An 18,679-nucleotide genomic window follows, 5' to 3' on the forward strand; every position below is an offset into this window, starting at 1 on the left:
ATTCCTGGGAATAGGCTGAGCCAGCCACCCCTCCCCCATCCAAGTCAGCCCGTGTGGTGCCCAGAGGCAGAGGTTCAGGCTATCCCTTCCTTCTATCCCTCAAAGACATTGGGCAGGGGCCTCCTGGCCACCCAGAAACATATGCCTCTTTCAGTGTGCCCCAGTCTGGCCACCGGGCCATGCCAAACAGGCATCAACAAGCAGGACAGTTGGAAAAGGAAATGGGGCTGGTCCCGGCCCAATTCCCAAAAGTGGCCTCAACCGGAAAAAATACCTCTTCCCAACCCAGCAACTTGGAGTTCAAGACAAGGAGGCTTCCCAGCCACAGGCTGGCTCCAGCAGGGCCCACCCTTCCCGCCCCCAAGCACCAAGGTCAGGGATATAACCACAGGGTAGGAGCCTCCAGTAATTACAGCCAACTGCCCTGCCCAGGCCCAGTAGGGCAATTGGGCAGGAGAGGGCGGTGGTCACAAGGTCATGTCAGCCAGCTACCTGCTAGCTGCTCTGTGCCCCTGCCAAGGAAATTCCAGAATGCCCAAATGTAAACATCAGCTTCTCTACCTCTGTATTCCCATTTCATAGATGGGGACACTGGCCCAGGGAGGAGGTGACTGGCTCAGGACTTACTGAGAGTTGGGGCTGGGACTGGAACCCAGGTTTCTTGCCTTACAATCCAGATTCAGATTGCCTCACCTATCAGAACATCTCTCTTTTTTCTTTGCTTTTATTCCCACTGCTATAAAACCAAGCAATTTCTGGGAGAGATGAATCCCCTTGCCTCACTAAACATTTTCCTTCCACTAATTCTTCCCCAAACCTACACTTCCAGAAATCTGCCCTCAGGGTCCCTGCCCTCTTCTTATCCTGAGACCCCATGACCCTTCTTCACCTCCCTTCTGCAGGGGAAAGGGGCCAGGAGGGGTTGTAAATCAAAAGCTGACAGTTCCCTTAGCGGTAACAGAATGGGGCCACCCACATGGCTCAACACACTCCACCCCAACCCCTGTCCCCTTTTCTCCCCCATCCTCCATTCAGCTGAGAGGAACATGTCAGTTCTGGGAGCTGAGGGGACCTCAGGTCTTCAGGTAACAAAAGAACAGAACTTATCAGGGATAGGGGAGGGGAACCCCACGAGGGCCCATGGGGCAGAGACCCTGCCAACCCCGCTCACCCCAGCACAACCTGTTCAAGTTTATGTGCGTGCATTCTCTCTCTCTCTCTCTCTCTCTCTCTCCTCTCTCTCTCTCTCTCTCTCACTCTCTCTCTCTCTCTCTCTCTCATTCACAGACAGCCATCTAGTAAGTCAGCCCATAGGTAAGTGGTGACTGGAAACCCGGCAGCAAGAAAAGCCTGACAGTGCCCTCCTTCCGGAATCCCAAGGACTATACCAGGCAATGGGTCATATTCCAAGGTCCCAGAAAGGCACTGTATTTGTCTGACCTCATGGGCACCTTCATGTCCCTTCCTCCCCTCCTCCTCTTCCCAACCCCAAGCGACAGGCTATAAAAAGTCCCTAAACATAGGGACCAAAATAGTCTGTCTTCTGGGCTGGCTTTGATGCCAAACCATAGATGTCCCACCCTAGATGCCTGGCAGACATCCTTGTGCCCTCTATCCCAATGCCCACCTTCTCCCAGTCCTGGGTTAGTGGTCTAAACTCCCCAAGGCTTTGCTCTGGACACAGGTGGAGGGACTGTGCTCACTGGCTTGGTACCGGCTTCCCTGCCTTTGGGTCTCTGGGTGCCCTCCCACCCCAGCCCTGGGTTCCGGATACACTCACCTCTGTATGGGAAGGCTGAATGCAGGGGTCCCTGGGCAGAGCCAGACTAAGAACAGGAGGGACAGCAGGGACTAGAAGTAACTTTGGTGGCAGCCAAACCTCACTCTCCACAGGAAAAGCTGAAAGAGCCTCCACCCCCCCAGATTAACCCCTGCCTTCCTGACCTGGAGCCTGGCCTCCGTTAACTCCTTCCTGCTCACAGTCTCAGTGTTGAAGAGGACCAATGGACCAGGTCCAGCTCTTTTATTTTACAGATGATCATACAGGCCCTGACAGGTTAAGTGATTTGTATAAAGGCACAGTGAGCTTAGGGCACAGCCAGGACCCCAAACAAGGTCTCCTGATTCCCAGGCTTCTTCTAGAGGTTTGGGGTGGGGAGATGCTATTCATGTAGGGTCAGCCCCCTCTCTTGGGCCTTGGGAAATCTTCTTGGTCAGAATGGGAAGACAGAGCAGGGTTCTAGTTGACTGTGCCTTTTTCTCTCTGCAGCAGGCTTAGACCTGTTCTGGTTCCGGTGTGTGGATGATGTCAAGCCCGCTCTCCCTTGGGGTGAGGCTAGGAATCTGCGGCCTAAGGGTGGGGACAATGGTACTGCATGTTCAGGGTGAGCTTGTCCCAGCAAGTCTTGGCGTGAAGGTCACCTGGAAGCCCATTGGAGATGCCTCTGCCCCAAGTCCTCTGATGGTAAAAGGGATTGGCTGGGGACAGGATGATATAGGGATGATTCTGGGGCCAACCTGGGTCCTTTGGCCTCCTTCCTCCTTTGCTCCAACTTGGGAACTTCTAGAGCTGGCACAATTTCTTATCTGGCACCTCATGTCTCAAGGGGCGGGGCCTGTCCTCACTATGCTGGTACCAGGAGAGCTCCTCCCCTCTCCCCAGCAAGTAAACTCTGAAGCACCCAGAGCCCAAAGACCAATTTCTCTGCCAACGTGCCCTGCTCCCTCTACCTGGCCACTTTCCACAAATCCCTTGCCCTTCCTTCTAGCACTTTTTAACATTTGCAAGGCGCATTCACACTTGTGCTCTCTGATCTCCTTTGTCTCTCCCAGGGACCCTAGATAGGGGGCGAGGTAGGAGCGACCACCCTACCTTAATGGGTAGTAAACAGGATCAGGTCGGGGAGAGACTTGCCTAAGCCCAATCTCAAGTCTACTCTTTCCACTGCACCCTCTGCTTGTCAAGTAAGGTAATGAGCCTGAAAACCAGAAGGCCCATCTCCTGGTAAAGGAATTTTACTACCTAGTTAAAGTGATTATTATTTTGTCCACGATAGTTCTATATTGCATTGTTACAGCATGTCGCAAGCTACTTTCATGTACATGATCACAATTCATCCCCAGGACAATCTTTGGGTAGGTTTTATTTTCCCCATTTGACAGTGGAAGAGACTGAGGCTCAGAGAGATGAACTAGCTGATCCAAGCTCGCACCATTGGGAAAAATGGCTAACTTTTACTGAGAGATTAATATATGCTAAGCACTGTTCTGAGTACCTCACACGGTGATTAATATATTTAATCCTTACAACATCCCAATGAAATGGGTACTTTCATTCTTCTAATTTTATAGTTGAAAGTTGGGGGTACAGGTCAGTAGCCCTGAGATCTGGTCATGAAGGGGTTAAGCATGGAGGCTGGGCAGGGCCCAGCTGGGATGCTGTCAATGGCAGGAAACCTGGCCTGTGAAGGAGGGGGAGGATGGGGCTGTTGTGTCTGACTCCTGATACAACCCCCATCCCTTTGGTCTTAAAGGAGCATCTGGGTTGGGTGGAAGAGCAGGGGGCCCCCTTCTCAGCTTTTTTCTAGGGACCTAAGACAGATGCTGGGCTACAGAAAGAGGTTATTCAGAAGGGAACACAGGTGCTGCCCTGGGGCAGTCTTGGTCTGATGAGGGTGACTGGAAGGGACCCCACCTCTCTGCAGGAGTGCTCAGGGTGGGGAGACACAGTTCTGCCCTCAGGAATCTGAGCTGAGGGTTGGTCAAGGAGCCTTGCTCTTAGGAGTTCCCAGTTTGAGAGGTGACAGTACTCTGTCCCAGGATGCCAGTGGACACAGACCCTCTACCATACTGGCAGAGCAGAGTCATGGAGGAGAGGTCAAACTGGATTGATTTTTTGGGTGAGAGGGCCCTGAAAGGATCTGTGGGAGATGGAGGGATAATGGGGTGGAGCTATAGCTGCCTGCTCTGCCTTTCTCTTGGCCATACTTGCTGTGAACCAGATCATCTGTCTTTCTGGTCATGGGCCCCCAGGGAGATCCTTAAAGTGGCCCTTTCCAGGCATTAGAGCCAGGACCTCGGGCAAGGTGGGGGAGGCTGAATCTGAGAGATGCTTCCTTCCTATTTCCGAGCTCATTCCAGAATTACCTTGAAGATCGATGGGAATGGGCCTGAGTCAGAACTGGCTCCTTCCAGGAGACGGGGTTGGGAGGATGGGGGAGCAGCCCTGGTCAGTGTTGGGAATGATGAGGCAGATCAGGGAGGCCCTCCAGATCCAGCCTCGGTCCCCAGACCCCAGACCCACATTGTTACAGAGGAGAAACATGTCACCTCCCTCACCAGCCAGCTACAATCCCCTTGCCATAGCCATCCACATCTCTAGACGCCTTGGATTCTAATTCTGGTTTACCACTCACTGGTTGTGTGTCCTTGAGCAAGAACTTAACTTCTCTGAGTTACCTAAAATGGAAACGGCAAGATTCAGCTCTTGTGTGGCACAAAAAAGTGATGGCCAAGAAAGCACCTGGCACCTCAAGGTGCTCTTAAATGTCAGATGAATCTGACTCTTAGCTCTTGCCCTCCACCAACACCTTCCTGACACCTCTGGCCTAATTTTTTTTTTTCTATACCCATAGTTTCACTCTCAGCTGCTGCCAACAAATCATTTTGAACACTGCTATGTGCCGTGGGGCAGCAGGCATGGTTTTTGCTCCTGGGAGCTCAGCCCGGGGGTGGGGTGTGGGGCAGAGGCGTGAAGGACTGATCACAAGTCAAGTGAGAGCAGTGCTGCTGTTACAGAGATGAACAAAGCCAGGGACATGGTGGGGGCCGGTGTATTTATTCTGCCTGGAGTGAGGTGGGAAGAATTCAAAGAGGAGGGAGTATCTGGGCCAAGAAGGGATTTCTGATGGGGGTGGGATGGGAGGTGGAGGTTTGGGTGGTTGAGGTAGGGATTAGGGGAGAGATGATGAGACCAATAGGCTGAGGATAGGTAGCAGGAGCCAGTCAGCGAGGGCAAGAGGCTGGGGAAGGGGTTGCTGAGAGAGAGAGAGGGAGAGGGAGGAGCGAGGCTAGGGAGGCCTTAGAGAGAACATGGGGTGCAGAGAGGGGAGGGGTTCCGTGAGGAGATGGGTTCAGTGAGGTGATGGGGACCCTGAGAAAAGGCGGGCTCAGAGCGAGAGAAGGAGGCTCAAGGAGAGGCCTGAGCGTGGATGAGAGGATAGTTCAGAGAGAGGGCGGGGCTCAGTGCCGGGCGTTTGTGAGGCGCCAGCACCACAGGAGGCGCCGCCCCCTCCACTGGCCATGTGTGAGTCCCCAGAGAGATTAGAGCAGCTATCCTCTCATTCAGGGCTTTCCGTTTCGGAAAGAATCTCAGCCGCAACAATAGCCTGGCTCTAGCTCTCCCTCTGAGGGGGCGGCCTCTAGGCAGAGCCAGGCGCCCAGCACCCACTGCCCAGTAGTCACTAGAGGGGCAAGGGCCTCAAGAGAGAGGAGGGGGCGGTGGGATCGTGGAAAGGAAGATGTCATTAACCATTTTTTTTTTCCTGAGCACCTAATGAACAATACTGAATAAAATAGACAGTATTTCTGTTCTGACAGAGCTTACAGTCTAGTGTTCAAATAACAAAACCAACTACATCTACTGAGCGCTTACTGTGGGCTAGGTGCTTTATGTTCAGTACCTCGCTTCTGACAAAACCTATGGGAAGTGGGTGAGGAAGCAGAGTCAGAGAGAGGTGAAGTGACTCATCAAGGGTCACACAGTTTGCAGATGGAAGAAATGAGAGTCCAGAGCCAGGCTCTTAGCCACGGAGTGGCACTGCCTTCTACTGCAGGCTGGCCCCGAGCAAGCTGGCTCTCAGTACCCACTGGCCTTCCTGTCTTGTCTGCTCTGTTGTCTCAGCGTGCCAGAAGGAAGCAAGGATTGGAATGACGGCAGCAGCCGCTATGGCAGCCCTCACCGCAATGGCAGTCCTCACTCCAGTCCTCGTCACCGACACTTTCATCTCCACCTTCTACCACCGTCTTCAGCAAGGTGCCTCTAGACGAGTCCAAGGAACGAAAAACACCCAATCTGGACTGAGCAAAATAGGGCAACACATGGAAAAGGGGTTTATCATGGAATGCAGTGACAAGAAATCTGTCTTCTTACCTGGACAAATAGACCTTCATAATGACGCATGGAAAAATGTTTTGATTTTTTACGTAGAGAAAGTCATCAAAATCTCAAAGATGACTCTATCTCATTATTATTAGACATGTATGGGTATTTTCTTGAAGGGCCAGCAATGTCGGATAAGTTAGACAATAAAGATGAGAATAATGTGTTAATTATTATATATTTATTCCATAAAATCTATTTTCCTTTGATTTCAGCAAAATTACTAATTGTGTTGCTATAATTAAAGATTTCACATAATTTGTATTCTACTGACAGTAATGCCTAATTAGATAACCTCTCTTCAGTCTTTTTTTTTTTTTTAAATTTCAATTTGGTGAAATTGCTCCTCTGAGGTCATAGCAACTAAAATTGTTAAAGCAATACTTAACACTTAGAGATGAACTATGAATATTATATAACATGTTCAAACATTTAAATGGGGTGTCTATGCTAAATTATCATTAACACAGAAAATATTACAATATATTTTAATGGCATTATATAAATCCTTATTTCTTATATCACAATTTTTCACTATCTCAGAAAGTAATGTCTAGATTCATAACAGTCAAGAATTGGCACCACACTTCTCACATATTATGCCTAGTCTTCATTTAAAAATTTAAAAGTAAAATGTATTGTTTAATATTGCAGACTGTTCCTCAGCCATCATATGCTATGATTGCAGACACCATGCTACACACTGAAACACAAAGTTAAGCAAGAAAATGGACGCTCAGCGCTTGCTGGGAAACAGTACTTCCTTGTGCATGAATCTACGGTGTTCATGCTCTCTGAGAGGCAGGATTTGACAGGTTAATTAATTTGTCATTCCTCTTACCTAAGTGCTTTCACCACTCAGCCTTCCCTGTGCTCCACACAGCGGCCGTCTGCGATGTCAGCAGCAGAGCGGACCTTCGTGGCGTTTGGATGTAGCAGTCTTTTGTTTCGAGGACACAGGGCAAGAGATATAGAGAAGCGTTTGTTTTCATGGGGCCGGAAGGCATTAGGCCTGAGAGCAGCCGTTGAGGGGTACAGCTTACACTGCAGTGTTAAGCACTGGGTCCCCAGTGACGGACACCCATGTGGTCTTCAATAAATGACTTTTGGGGTGTTCCTGATACCAGGGGGCCCTGTAAAGGGTGACGGTCCTTCTAGCCAGTTCTAAGAGTGGCGCTGAGCTGTGGCCAGGGAGGTGTCATGTCACACTGAATCTACTCTACAGTGGGGACCTAGAGTTTTACATGTGAGGAGGGCAATTTCCACAGAAGGTAGAAGTTAAGGGCTTGGCAGATACCCCAAAAGGTGGGTATTATAACCACCATCCCTGACATCACCACGGCATTATAATTAACACCTTACTCCTACCCCTGGATTATAACTGTCACCTTCTCTGTAGTCATCCTCAGCTTCCCCATCGTTTCACACTGTGACATCTGCAGTTTCGCCCTTCAGCATGGACTCAGCTTTCTTCTGGTGATCTTACCCTGATCTTGGCCACCTTTCTCCCACTCTCAGTCCCTGTGCTGCCAGAGCGGGGTCACTTCACTCAGGGTGGGGGGCTCGACCTAGGCCTAGGTCAAAAAAGCCCATCACGTTTCTCTGGCTTCAGTACTTCATCTAAAGAAGGACATGTAACTTGAATTATAGCCAAAGAAACTTTTGCTGGGACCTCTGAGCAAAAGCTTCTCCCTCCTCTCTGCTATGCAAGAACCTGGGGAGATAGAGCCCTAAGAGGGCTGCCTGCCCCAGAGTCAACAGAGAATGGTGATGGCGAAGACCCGCCTTGATGAAGGGGGCCTCTGCACCTAGTGACGTCTAAAGAAAATGTATACGTGGTCCTCACAGTAGGGTAAATACATTTTCTTTTGGCGTAACCCTATTGGGTAGATTTTGCAGTCACTTACATCAAAATACATCAGAAGGAAGCATACAATTCTCTCCCAAACTAGGGTTACCTTCATCACAGTGCCTGTAGCATGTGCAGCCTTGGTTTGCTCACCATTCCAACCCATCTTCGCACTAATTTCTCAGGTATGCCAACCTGATACCTCTAGGTTTGTTGTAAAGCTGATCTGAAAAAGCAGTAGAAGTTCCCATAAGAGTCAGGAAACCAAAGTTCTGGTCCTGACTTTGCCGTGAACTCACTCTTGGTCTGGAGCAAGTCCCCTCTCAAGCCTCAGATTCTGATCTATTAAAAGGAGGAAAATGGATTAAACTAAATTGCCACTCCTTGAGTAGATTCCAGTTGGCTACATAAATTTTACCTGGGAAGCTTGTTAGCAAGACAGATGTCAGAACTCTACCCTCGGAGAACCTAATTTAGTAGATATGGGGTGGAGTCAAGGAAGAAAGAAGATAACACTGGATTAGACTGATCTTTTTTTTATATGAGTACCCTTACTAGAGATTCTAGATTTTAATGTATTTTAGTTAGCTTTTGCAGCTGAAAGTTGCTCTAATAGTTTGCTTGTTTAGTTGGCTAAAACTAGTATGCAACGTGACCTGCACTTTGTCAATGAGGTTGAGATGCCAGCATTTCCCTGGTTAATGTGTCTAATGTCTAAGAAGATAGGAATGCTGGAGATTTATCACATAAAATTTTGTATACTACCTAATCCCACTGAGTACATTCCCCAAAAGGGTTCTTCACCTAGGTTTTGAGATAAGCATCAGTATCCTTGAACATTTTATGGTAGATATACTCTGTAGCTTGGATATATTGGAGGCACCACCGAGCCGGGCTCCTTGATTTCATTGGGGATGATAGGGTCTTAGAGGAACAGAGGCCAAGTGGCAGGGCTGAAGCGCCAGAGTCAAGGCGGGAGCCTTGTGCAATAGGATGAAGTGATGTCAGAATGTTTTGACTCGCAGGGATCTTTGATCAGAGTGTCCCTAAGAATGAAATAGATGAACAGCTTATTAAATATCATCGAGATATATTACAAAAAAATCTCCATGTCTTATGGCCTAACTTGAATTGTTGTCACAATGGAGGATCCCAGCCTTTCAGCTAATTTCCAAATCTAAGCTTGCTCATAGACCTGACATCCTGATCGAATAGGAGGCCAGATTCCTTAAGGAAGGAATCTGTGGCACTACCATAAGCATATACAGTGAATCTTCCTTTAAGTAAGGGTGAAAGGAAAATCTAGACATTTTAGAAATTATGAGACATTGAGTTTGAATTGATGCTAATATCTGGGAACCCAAGATTCAGCATATCCAAAACTAAACTAATGATCTATCTTCTGTCCTCCTGAATCTTGTCCACAGTTGCTTTCTTCATCTTAGTTGATCCCTCTCCATCTCAGCATCCTTCTAATTGTACTGACCATCTTTCACATTCCACATCTAATACATCTAGCTTCAGAATACACCCAGATTTAGATCACTTCTCTTCCACTCCACTCCTATCACCCAAGTCCCAACCATCATCATCTCTTGCCTGGATTACATCCCCAGCGCTCAGAGACAATTCAGCTTCTCTCCAGTTTTTCTTCTGAGATCCCATTCAGAGATCCCAAGGGGGCTTCTGAGCAGCTCCTTCAACATATCTCTTTCTTCTCTATTTTGAAATTTAGGCACCTTTTCCACCTCCTCCACTTAATGTTTGTTCTACAAACAAATATTAAGCATCTACTAGTTCCAGAACCTTCATAATTTTTTTGCCTTCATAACTTTTAAATGTCTTCAGGAGAGAGCTGAGAACAAGTTTTTGTGCCGTGAAGGGCCAAGACCCTAAGCCGTCTGCCTCCTGAGGTTCCAACTGTAGTCAGAGGGCCCACTCTTGCTAGCTCTAGTGATCTAAAAGAGGTTAGTCATCAGGATATGTGAGCCTACGCCAACTCTTGTTTAGTGATGTACTGTGGGATCTGTGGTCGCTTGCTTACCTTTTAGAGACTGCCCCTAACAAGACTCTGAGATTAGGTGAGCTTAGCACTGTGAGGCACAAGCCACAGTGATAATTTTGTCCCCCAGATTGTCCTACTCTATCCTACAATGTCTACAGGAAGCGAGTCTGTGGAACTGAGGTGAGGTAGAGACTCAGACTGGGAGTGGTTTACCTAAGGACACCCAGAAACCGCCGATCTGATTGTTTGAGCCAGGTGTTCGAGGCCCATCCACCAGAGGGCAGGCTTTGCCCTTCAAGGCGCCCTTCTGATTCGCTTTCATCTGTTGGCTCTTTTCTCAGCTCCCCGTACCCCAAGGGTCCTCACCATTGCCTGGCATCGCTGCACATCCTGCCATCTCTAACGCTGCTGTTCCACCTGTTGACCACTCCGATGGTTATTGACACTTGGTGCTTGGTAATATTAGTTAACCGGTAAGAGCAGTTACTCCATTATTTATATTTTTTCAGTAGTTTATGAAATATCTTCAGATACATTATTTTCATTTGGTTTGCAAAGCAACTTGGAAAAATAATTTATTATTATGACCACTTTTTAGAAGAGGTAACTGAGGCGCACAGGGTGAAGTGGCTCCACCAAACTCACATAGTAAGTTCTGCTGTTGCTGTCACATCTATTAAGTGCTTGCTACGTGCCAAGGGTGATGTTAAGGGTTAATTTATTTAATTCCACAGTAATTAAGACAGTGAAGATTGACATGGGGATAGACATGTAGATGACTGGAACATAGCTTATTAATAATAAAGTTCAAATCTCCCATGTCCTTCCTGAATTTTTGTTTCTTGATCTATCAATTACTAGGAGAGGTGTTAAAATATCCCACCAAGAGATGGCAGTTTGTTCATTTCTCTCTGTAGCATTTTGAGGCTGTGTTATTAGATGCATACCATTTTAGACATGTTGTCTCTCTCTGGTGAATTAAACTTTATCATTATGTAGTGACCCTCTTAATCTCCAATGATGCTTTTTGCCTTAATATAGCTATTTCATCCTTTTTTTTTCTCCCTAGTATCTCTTTTTCCAAACATTGTCAGTCCGTGTTCTTATGTTTTAGATATGTCTTTTATAAACAAAACATTGCTGAATTTTATGCTGTTGTTTGGTCTGACATCCTTTATCTTTGAACTGAAAAATTTATCTCATTCATTGAGATTGATATATTTTTATTTCTTTCATCTTGTAACGTGCATTATGTTTGCTGTCCTTCACCCTCCTTTTTTTTTTTTTTAACATTTTTTGATCGACTCCAACCCCTATCCCTGCCTCTGTTCATTTGAAAGTTATAAGCTCTGTCTCTCAGCAATTCTAACCTAATGATTAGTCTGTCTACTGAGTTTTCCATTTCAATTAGCATATCTTTTCATTTTCGGAAACGTATTTAGTCCTTTTTTCAAATTTACTAGTTCCCACATAGAATCAAGTTTCACTACTTAAACATATTCAACAAAGTTATTTTATATCGTGTGTCTGCTAATTCCAATATCTTTGAAGGTCTATTTCTGCCTTCTCTTAATTCTACTTGTTCTCCTTCATGGTGCCTTGTTACCTTGTGCATTTGGTTATTTTTTACCACGAGCTGCTCATAATTGCTTAGAAATGTGTGGGAATTATTTGAAGCTTGTGTTGACATTGAGTTCCTTCAGAGACAATGTACATTTATTTGTCAAAATGTGCTAGTACTACCAACACATGACACTTTAAATTAAATTCTCAGCTTGAGGATTTTAGGATTACATAAGTAATGTGACTTGACTTCAGACTTCATGAGAGAGCTGGCTTGTAAATTATGAATTCTTAAAGCAGAATTTTATTTTCCCCTTCCCAGGGACCAGAGTTGACATAGGAAAGCATCATCTTTTCTGCCTTCCGAGTGCTCTTGCACTGCAGTTATAACCCTTTAGGATCTTCTACTAGAGTTCCTATCTTTGAGAGGCCCTGAGATTTATCTGCTGTCTCCCACATATTCTATGCAGACATGAAAGGACGATGTTATGGTCTCCAGGGTTTATCTTGACGGTTAAAGATAATTTAGGCATTTACTTTTCTCTCTCCACAGTTGCTGGTTTCACTTCATTTTGGGCCTTGGCATATTTCTTACTTTCATGGCTACTCAGCAACATAGTAAAAGAAGAATAAAAAAAAAACCCTTTATATAACATTTAATTTTTTTCATCAGGAGGTTCACTCAGGTATCTAACTCACCTTATTGTTGGGAAAACATTTTAAATATGGATTTCATCATCATACTTCACATATATTTGTTTTATGACATTTTATAGTGTTTTATACATTGTAATGTTATGAGTTTTATATAGTGTGACTTGTATATATAATGATTTAAAATGATAATACATCATTTAATTTGCATAATTAACTCAGAGAGGTAGATATTATTATTCCTATTTTACAGATGAAGGCTCTGGGTTTTACCCAAGGTTACACCGACTTATGCTATTGGTGTCCACTCTCCCAAGGCTAGGAATGTGTGGAGGACAAGGGCTCCCTTAAAAATGCAATGAAAACTCCGAAGTCTCTCTCCAGAGACAAGTGCACCAATACAAATATGCTAAAATTTCAGGGTTCGGGATTCTCTGAGATCTATCACAGACTTTACATTAAGAATCTCCTGCATATTATAGTGCTAAGAAGTGGAACAAAAAGGCACGTTCGATTTTCGGTTTTGATTACAAGTTCAGATTCCTCTGCCTGTCTTCAAAGACCCTTCATAATCTGATCTCTCTGTATTTATTCAATCTTTTTTCCCTGACATATATTCTCACAATAGTCCGTCTGGGCACCTCCATGATCTCTCTGAGCTTGTCGCCATTTGAGCAGTGTAGAGAAATTATTAAGATCATGGGCTTTCAGGCCAAGATAGCCTGTGTGCAGAACCTGAACTAACTGTGGACCTAGAGCAGGTTATCGACTCTCTCTGTGTCTCTGTTTCTTTACCTGTAAAGTGGTGAAGAGTGATACATACCTTGCCGGGTACTAGGGGATGATATGAGTCAATGCATGTGAAGCACTTAAAGCAATGTCTGGCATATAGTAACTGATTGAGACATTTTAGCTGTTACTACTCTCTCCTGTATAGTAATCATATATGTATTCATATATATATATATAATCATATAGTGACAGTGATTAATTATGTAAAGACCAAAGACATCACTCTATTGAACCCTTGTGGTCTATGTCCTTGAAAGAAATCCTGAAGTCAGGAAGTTTCTCCTCTAAGGACTGGGCCTGGGATAAAAGGTAGGCCTTACGTGGGATAAACACGTAATTTAATACCAAAGAATGCTTTCTTCTGCACAGCCCATTGTAGCCCAGAAAGTACTGACATTCTTTTGGGATAGAGTAGAATAATCAAGTGTCCTCCCCCATCCACTGGTATTGATATGATCAGAGGGATTTCTGGCCCACCAGATCTCTTATTAGCTTCAGGAAATCCTGTCTGCTAAATTGGAAGACACAGGGCCAAGTCAAGCCTCTGGAGCAGGCCGGTTAGTTTGTGAGCCAGCTGGAGAAGGACCAGAGTCCCCGCAGACACAGGTAGTTGTGTTCTGACATGTGGACCTAGACAAGAATGGGTACCACCCAGGAGACAACCAGTGAACTTCAGTTTGCCTTGGGCCAATATACGACTTAGCTTTCCAATCCCTTTGGTGTCCATTCTTTTCCTTTTAATGTCCACCCCATTGACCCTGCATCCAGAATTTTCATGCAATGATTCCTTATGCGACTAAAATAGTGGTTCTTAAAATAGTGGAAATAATGGTTCAAAGGACTTTTGGAACTTTTTAAGAATCTGCTAAAAGTTATGGAAAAATGCATTTACTTATAATTCTAGTAGGTCTACTAACAATCCTGGATTCCTTTGTCGAATTCCTGCTTAGGAAGCCCTGCCCTAGCGTAAAATACCTGATAGTGATTTAATGCAGCAGTCCCCAAGCTTTTTGGCACCAAGGACCAGTGTTCCTATAAGAATCTAATGCCTGATGATCTGAGGTGGAGCTGAGGTGGTGATGCTAGTGCTGGGGAGGCTGCAAATGCAGATGAAGCTTCGCTTGCTGGCCCATCGCTCACTTCCTGCTGTGTGGCCTGGTTCCTAACAGGCCGTGGACTGGACCGGTTGGTCTGCAGACCAGGGGTTGGGGACCCCTGATTCAATGCATTGCCTCTTCTTTCTGTCTCTTAGAAATGGCTAAGTTCAACTACGGCTATGCCACCCTGAACAAGCCCGATCCTGTCTGATCTCAGAAGCTAAGCAGGGTTGGGCCTGGTTAGTACTTGGATGGGAGACCATCTAGGAAGACCAGGTGCTGTAGGCATAAAAAAATAAAAAATAAGGGATTGCAAGCTGACAAGATCCTTGCAATCTGTGAGGTCAACCAAGAGTTGCCTCACCTAAAAAAAAAAAAAAGAAAGAAAGAAAAGAAATGGCTAAGTTCTAACATGAGGTAGAAGTCTGAGGGTGAAGACAGGGCCTTGAGTTGGGGTCAGGTGCTGAAATGCGGCCTGTGCTGCTGGTTGGCAGGAGTTAAGTGAATCTAAAAGATATTATACTATAATCTTTTTCTACCTTTCTCACAGCCTGACCAATGCTGTTTCAATTATAATATTTTACTCTGTTTTCAACTTAGAATCACTAATATGTAAAAATATTAATGTTAGGGTTTTACCTACTGAAACTCTCACTTAGTATGAAATGGACCCTCGGCCTCTGTTTTTTAAATTTTTAAATGGCCTTATTGAAGTATTATTGATGTAAAATAAAATGCATAGGTTTAAGTATATAGTCTGACGAATTCTGATCTATGTGTGAAACCCACGCACATGTCCCTTGTCCCCAAGGGTTTCCTCGTGCTACTTGTTAGTCTGTCTTCTCACCACATATACCACTCCACCTCCAGGCAACCACCGATCTGCTTTCTGTCATATTCTAGAATTTTATACTTCACGCACTTATTTGGGAAGAGGCTGGTTTCTTTTTACAGTATCGTTGAAGATGCATTTATCAATAATTTGTATGTTTTTATTGCTGGGAGTTGAGGCAAACTGCACAATCTGGGGGAACACTCCCGATAAGACTGCCCTCATTCTAGACACTAAGGCAAATTCCGAGATCCCCAGGGCCACCCTCACTTTGGAGGAGCCAGCTACGAATTTAGAAGTTCCCGTAATGTGACCACTCTCAGGTTCAGTAATTCGCTGCAAAGACACATAGAACACAGGAAAAGGCTGTATAGCAGGCCCTTGAATAATGTCGTTTTGTTCAATGTTGTTTCATCGAGAAAAAAATAATCGATTCTTCGCTGTGTGGAATTTGCACGTTCTCCTCATGTCTGTATGAGTTTTCTCTGGGGACTCCAGTTTCCTCCCACATCCCAAAGCTGTGTACGTGAGGTGAATGGGTATATCTTTCTAAAATGTATGCATAGCTCACATTGATTTCAATATTTAATATTAGAACTATGTTGGGTCTTTATTTAGAAGTTTGGTGATTTTTTATGATCAGAAATATGCCATAGGAACTTAACTTTTGTTTATATCAATTAGCCTATGGTAGAATTGGTTTCGTTATAAGTTGTTTCCCTTATAGTTGCAGTATCCAAGAACTTATAGAAGACGTTAAGCGAGGACTTACTGTATTTATGATTACAGTTTTATTATAGCAAAAGGATACAAATCAGAACTAGACCACTAGAATTCTAAGCAAAGGCAGAGACACATAGGGCGTAGTCTGGGAGAGTTCCAAATACTAAGCTTCTGCGTCGTCCTCAAAGACGCATTAACCCTTCCTGCGTTGACAATATTCAAAGAGTATGCCAAGCAGGGAGGTTCGCCTGAGCCTTTGGGACCAGACTTTGAATGGGGGCTCAATCACGTACTGTCTGCATGGCTAACCTTCAATCTCCACTTCCTCCAGACGTTGAAAATGATGTGTTTCCCAAAGCCTCTGCTATAAATCACATTGTTAAATCTGACATGTTGCTATTTGTCTCATTTAGATTTTTCCTTATTTGGGATTGAGTATTCTCGGATTCCATTTTACCTTCTTTTTTGGATTATTAGCTATATCTCTGTTGGTGTTGTTTTTGTTTTTGGTAGTTGCTTTAAGGTTTATAGTATATATCTTTCACTTATTCTAATCTCTTTTAAATAATATTAAACCACTTCACGTAGTTTAAGAATTCTTCTGGCCTTTGTGTTATTGTTGTCCTACATTTAATTTTACATTTATTATAAGCCCCACAATATATGGTTTTTATTTTCCCTCTTTTAAAGAGATTTTTAAAGTAAGAAAAAAAGTATTTTATATTTAACACATATTTACCATTTTTGGTGCTCTTGATTCCTTTGTGTAACAGATCTATCTGTTAACATTTCCTTCTTCCTGATGGATTTTTTTAATATTCTTGTAGTGCTAGTCTGTTGGTGATGAATTCTTCCAGCTTTTGTACTTCCAAAATAGTCTTTATTTCATTATTTAAAAATTTTTTTTTCAATTCTAGATTGACTGTTTTTTCTCTAAATATTTCAAAGATGTTGTTCCACTATAGACTTGCCTACTGATGTATTAGGTCTTTCCATTCTGGAACTGATATTCTATTTCCATAATATCAATTATTACTGGCCCTGTGTGATCTGTGAGAGTTGTTCTGCTTGATCCTTTCAGATGGTCTTTCTTGCTCTCGGGTAGTTTCCTTACAAGCATGTACTGATCAGTGTTCAACCAATGTCTTGAACAAAACTCTCTGAAAATATCTGGAGCTCTTTGTTTCTCTCTCTCTCTTTCTCTGTCTCTCCTTTCTGTCTTTGTCTCTGCCTGTCTCCCTCTCTCTGATATTCTGCCCCATGAATTCTAGCTGGCTTGGCCTCCCTGAACTCTGAATTCTGTCTCCTCAATTCAGGGAGATTGCTAGACTTGAGTTAGGTACCCCATCTCTGTGGGGAAGCCTAAAGATTCTCTCCAGGAAGTAAGCTGGGACAATCAAAGGGCTCACCTCATTTGATTTCCTTCTCCCAGGGATTACTGTCTTGCACTGCTAGTTGTCCAATGTCTGGCATTTTCGTTGTTTAAGGCAGGAAGATAAACCTAGGCCTTGTTACTCCATAATGGCCAGAAGCAGAAGTCATCAGTTTTGGTTTTTTTAACCTCCCAGTTTAAAATTCCAATGTGCAGCCAGAGTTGAGAACCACTGCAGTCTAATTCTATTCTTATCAGAGTTTTAGCCATTGTTGCCATGCTCTTCTCCCTCCCCCTTACAGCTATGCTTCTACTGTCGTCTCTCAAATCACACTAGTTAACGCTCTCCCCGCCTTCTACCTGAAGTTATGAGAAATTTTATGTCATTCTAGTATTTGGTACATTTAGTCTTCTCCAAATTTCTAGGCATGGTAGTCTAATTCGGAAAGACAGCAGACATTCTGAATTATTATCAATTATGTTATCAGCAAGTAGAAAGAAGAAAGGAAACTGGGCTAAGAAGATTGTTAAAGTGGAGAGAACTCATAAAACACAGCTAAGAACAGAAAGATAGTGTCTCATTTCAAAGTCTGTGTCCTTTCCCTCTGCCTCTGACAATAGCTGTCATGATAGTCTCCATCCCCAATGCAGTTTTTTAAAAAATGAAATTTTACTGAAGTATAAATACCTAGAGAAAAGTATACAAATTTTAAGTGCAGCTCGATGATTTTTCACAATATAAATTCACCTGTCTAACCAGCACTTAGATCAAGAAACAAAACAAGTACCCCAGAAGTCTCCTTATATATGGCCCACTTTTGACTTGGAAGCTTTATTTAGCACAGAGGGATTCAGCGGAGCCTATAGTTCAGGGTTCCTTAATTTGGGGTCCATGTGGGCTTCCATAAATCCCCTGAAATTATAGGCATACATTTTCCTGAGGAGAGGATATAATGCCTTCATCAGCTTCTCTCAAAAGGGAGAATCAAAGCTACAACTGAAGACAGGCTCATTGGGAATCCATTTCTTCATTTGACATATTGTCAAAATCAGAACACAATAACAAACATGGCTATCATTTGAGAACTTAATGTGCTGAGTACTATGTCAGGCACTTTATGTGTGTGGATGAAAAAAGAGGGTTCAATAGAAAGTAACCTCACAGGGTGATTTGATCATAAATTCCTAAATGGGCAGATTATGGTGTAGTCATACCCTAGGCCTGTAACTTCTTCAGTGAAAGGTTTTAAGCCAGCCCTGTCCATTGTTCTTATACATCTAGGTTAACACACCTTTAAAATGCCAGAAGTAATACCCCTTGAAATGGGTATTAACCCTCAAGAGAGCACATATTCCTATTAACCATCCCATAATCCGATCTCTGCCTTGCTTTCTCCAATCTTCTTTACATCCCCTCCTTAATTTCAAATGCATGAAAGAAGCTGCAAAACTTATTCTCCAGAGGTTTAAAATCTTGCTCCCCAGCATATGTTATCAGTTTGGCTGAAATAAACTTATAAAAATTCTCTACAGGTTTGCATATTTCTCATGTCCGCATGTATTGCCTCTGACCCTTATAAAATCCCTGAAATGTAAATATCATCTTCATTTTACAGAAAGGGGAACTGAAGC

At 44.1% G+C, this 18,679-nt stretch overlaps 1 pseudogene; it reads left to right on the forward strand.

The window, feature by feature from the left end:
- Positions 1–14,289: 14,289 nt before the first annotated feature.
- On the forward strand, positions 14,290–14,408 carry LOC112473092 (annotated as a pseudogene).
- The last annotated feature ends 4,271 nt before the right edge of the window (positions 14,409–18,679 follow it).

This window comes from Pteropus alecto, unplaced genomic scaffold (genome assembly GCF_000325575.1).
Source record: "Pteropus alecto unplaced genomic scaffold, ASM32557v1 scaffold39, whole genome shotgun sequence".
NCBI classification, from domain to species: domain Eukaryota; kingdom Metazoa; phylum Chordata; class Mammalia; order Chiroptera; family Pteropodidae; genus Pteropus; species Pteropus alecto.